This window comes from Dendrobates tinctorius, unplaced genomic scaffold (assembly GCF_039654945.1).
Source record: "Dendrobates tinctorius isolate UK_male_01 unplaced genomic scaffold, ASM3965494v1 ptg000046l, whole genome shotgun sequence".
Classification (NCBI taxonomy): domain Eukaryota; kingdom Metazoa; phylum Chordata; class Amphibia; order Anura; family Dendrobatidae; genus Dendrobates; species Dendrobates tinctorius.
Window position 1 is genome coordinate 38790455 of NW_027361714.1, and position 4582 is coordinate 38795036.

Sequence of the window (4582 nt, forward strand, 5' to 3'; positions counted from 1 at the left end):
AACCCAACTTCTGGATGACCATATGAAAACCAAGTTCACATTATTCATTTTGTACTCCCTTATGTATTGAATGCAAGGCCCGCCCTGCACCAAAGATACATGCACCCCAATAAGCCCTTGAACCCACGTACTGGATGGCCACATGAAACCAAAGTTCCCATTATTATAATTTTCTTAAGTCACATAAAATTTGCCCATAAAGTGAATACAAGGCCTGCCCCAAATTTGTACGCACTTCAATCCCCCTAGGAAGAAATGTGGAGGATGGCCTCCTAAAAATGTTTTCCCTGTTTAAAGGAGTGGGTCTCCTATACTTGTAATGCCCATACACTAAGTGTATGGGCTGACACACATTTCCCCCTGGGTGGTACACATCAACATACTGTGTCAACATTTATTTTACGGGCATCATAAACACCCTTGAAAACTATAATGTGGCTTCATACACAGTTGCTGCTGGGAAGGTGCAGGTTTGTAGCAAAAATATGATGTACGTGTCGTTGGATGAAGTGATCAGGAAAAGGGGCATGGTGACGGCAGGAATGGGAACGTACAGGATTAATAACGGGGGCTGCGGGAGGTATGAGATCCAGGATCCAGCGTACAATTATTTGTCATTTACCCACCACCAAATACCGGAATGCGTTTGATGCCCTTCAGAAGATAGCTGTAACAGATGCGCATCTCAAGCTAGGCATAAAAGATGCCTGTGAAAAATTGGTTGCCAAAGACACACGTTTCCATATAAAGGGTAAAGTGCAAGATGCTCGTGAGATGCTGAATTCTGGAAAGCAACAGATCAGTGTTGGAGGACAACCAACCAAACTGATGGATGCTCGTGAAAAACTAAGTTTAAAGAGGAGTGCACCTGACCTAACTATCAATTCACCCGTGGCACAAGGTTCTTCATCTTCACCCATAAATTTTACCAAAATCATAAAAATTTCACAGCCGAAAACTATTTCTTCAGGTGTAATGAACAATGTTAAAGGAATACAAATAAAAGTTACTAACTACGAACCAGATAAACCACAGATTTCCTCTTTACAAGATATGGACGATGATGGTATTGATGACGACTTGGAACTTTCCCACATCCCTACCAAGAAGATTAAAATCACAGTTGCCAACACTGTGCAAAAAAGGTCGGGAATGTCTGGAAATTCATTTTCCCTTCTGCAAACTTTACCTCTTACTAAAGTGGTATATGATGATGCATGCACAGCTTACATGTCTACTCAGCACGAGACTTCGCCGCCTTTATTGCACACAAAGGCTCTAACCACCGTGTCATGGACACTTGTCACAAAGGAGGACAGTTCTTCCGTAGGGCAGACTCCAAAAGAGTCTGCCTTTAGCCCTTTAGAAGGCAAAAAAGTAACCGTTAATAATTTGTATCCAAGAGTCACAGAGGAAGATATCATGTAGCTTTTATGAGTATACGGTGCCTTGAAGCTTGCCCGCTTGTTGAGTTACGGAGTTGCAGAGGTTATGTTTATAATAAAAGAAGATGCAATTGGTGCCTACAAAAAATACAACAACAGATACCTAGATCGACAACCAATCAAATGCAATCTTCATTTGAATGGTAGTGTGATAACATCAGACCAGCCCATCCTTCAAAGATTAAGTGACACCCCATCAAATAAGGAAGGTGATTCTAGAAGAAACACAACCTCCTCCTCCAGTGTTGAATCAAATCCTCCAGCTGAAGTTGATCCTGATACTATCTTAAAAGCACTATTTAAATCCTCAGGGTCATCAGCAGTCATCCAACCAACTGCATTTGAGATTAAGCTCTGATGAGACCAACACAAATTGGAGACTGTAATAACAGAGATTCCCAAGTCACATATGGGCCCAGAGACTCCTTAAAAAACCTTCATTTTGCTTCTTGTGTTTTGTATAGTGCTGATCACTAGCAGGTACAGTAGTTGATCTTTGAAGGAGTCTGCCATCAGACATTGGACAATCAATCCTGTTCCCAGCATTGTAGTACAATTCACCTTCGTTGTGGGGCAGTTGCGTTATTGTCTCAATAATTTCTGTTTTACCCTTGCTCTAGTATTCTGATCCAGCATGGTTATGGTTCTACTGTTATGTCAAGGGAGGCTAAATGTTGAATAACTTGTTTAAATTTCTTCAATAATCTGTTTCTGCTTAAAAGATAATCTTTTTTGTTTTGTAGTTTTAATATCTGGATGCCTCCAAATGGATATAAAGGCCTACATATTCCAGTAAATGAGAGGAAGGAATTACTGTGTTCTAGACTAAAAATTTTTTATGCCTAATTAATGTTTCACACTGTGAAAATGTCATCCAGAACTCTACAATTGTAGGCAATACTTATTGCTCTGCGGCTGAAGCATGTTGTGATATTTGTAATCTGAATACAGAGAAATGCTGATGGGAAGTAGATCATGCTAATAGTGATCTATGTACTGAGATGTGTACAGAGCAATGCTGGGAGGACACAGATTATGGGTTTTCTATCAACTTCATCTGCATTTACAAATTTTATTTAAATCTTGGTAATAAAAAAAAATTTCTTAAGTGTAGGCAGGGTGCAGTGCCATGCCACAACTATCAATTTGCTCTTCCTGTACTACCGTATTATTTTTTTTAGTTTCAACGTTTTTATTGAAAAGAAAACATCATTTAACATGAAATACATTCACATTAGAGTACAAGGATCCCCTTTCAGGGGGAAATATTAAAGAAAAAGCATGGGAAACCTATATAGGATCCTTGACTTCGTCGTCTTAGTTTGAAAGAATTGCTAAACAACAGTTTTAACATAACCAAATTAGGTTACCCTATTATTTTTTTAAAATTGATATTTATTTGAACTCCTCATTGGGATGGGAGACACAAGAAATGATAGGTGAACTCTGCTGACACTAAAAACACCCCTTTGAAAACAATAACGTGGCTGTTGCATCATGGAGCATGTTCACCCTGGTGATCTAGTGGTGGTATTGAAAGAGACGTGGAGGATGACCTCCTAAAAAATGTTTTCCCTGTTTAAAGGAGTGGGTCTCCTATTCTTGTTATGCCCATACACTAAGGGGCCTGTCACACTAAGCGATATCGCTAGCAATATCGCTATAACTTGTGACGTTATAGCGATATTGCTAGCGATATTGCTGTGTCTGATACTTACCTACGACCGGCTCCCCCGCTGGTAATCGCTGATCGCGCGAGAACGTCCAGGACTGTTTCTCGTCGTCAGCTTCCTGCGGCGCTTCCTGTGGAGAGACGAGCGACGAGTGTGGAGCCGGGCGGGAGGATGCAGGATCGCCTAGTGTGACAGGTAAGTAGCAACCCCCTTCCCCAGCGATGTCGCTGGCGAGATCTTCCTGTGTGGCAGCTCACTAGTGACCACTTAGCGATGTACCAGCGATCCTGACCGCGTCATATTGCTGGTCGGGATCGCTGGTACATCGCTAAGTGTGACAGTACCTTAAGTGTATGGGCTGCCAAACATTTCCCCCTGGGGGGTACACCTCAACATACTGTTTAAAATTTTTTGGAATGGGCATCATAAACACCCTTGAAAAAAATTACTTGGATGTTGTATCATGGAACACGTTCACCCTGGTGATCTTGTGGTGGTGTCGGAAGAGAAGTGGAGAATGGCCTCCTAAAAATGTTTTCCCAGTTTAAAGGAGCAGGTCTCCTATACTTGTGTATCCCTGGGGGTATACATCATCATAATGTGTAAAAAAATTTTTACGGGCATCAAAAACACCCTTTAACACAATAATGTGGCTGTTGCATCACAGATCACCGTCACCATGGTGATTTAGTGGTTTTGGCTGATGAGGATGAGCAGAAGGAGGAGGATAACAGTAAATAGACAAAATCAGGAAGCGTATACCCATGTGTGGGTGTAAAGAAGTCCATGGGAATATACCTCCCAAAAAATTACACTGGATTTGAGGTTATGTTTCGCTGTTATCATTCGGTGGTGCTGAGAAGTCTGGCCCAATCCAGCCCTTGTTCATTTTTATGAGAGTCAGCCTGTCAGCATTTTCAGCTGACAGGCGGATGTTCTTATCAGTTATAATTCCACCAGCGGCACTAAAAACCCACTCTGACAAAATGCAAGCGGCAAGTCAGGCCAGGACCTCCAAAGCGTAGAAAGCCAGTTCATGCTATGTGTCTAGCTTGGATGCCCAATAATTAAAAGGCACTCAGGAATCATGGAGGACGTTGGTACGGTCAGCAAAGCACTCTCTTAGCATCCTCCAAAACTTTGCTATGAGAGGGTCTGAGAAAACGCTCCCAGAAATTTGCCAGTGTTCCCCTGCCTCTGCTGGACTGGAGTTGTGTCTCTCTTAACTGTACCCCTTGTTTGGCCAACAAACTGTGACCTCTGCCTCCGATGTTTTCAGGCAGGAATTTTTTTAATAATTCCACAACAATGGCCTTCTGGTACTGCACCATTTTAGTACCCCTGTCTGCCTCTGGAAGAAGAGATTGAAAGTTCTCCTTGTAGCATGGGTCTAGAAGTGTCACCAACCAGTAATGACTGTCACCCAATTTGGAGAATATGAGGGTCATGGGAAAGGCAGCGCAA

General features: G+C 42.1%; 1 pseudogene; it reads left to right on the forward strand.

Annotated features, from left to right (window-relative positions):
• Nucleotides 1-485: 485 nt before the first annotated feature.
• Nucleotides 486-1803, forward strand: LOC141089620 (polymerase delta-interacting protein 3 pseudogene; annotated as a pseudogene).
• Nucleotides 1804-4582: the final 2779 nt, after the last annotated feature.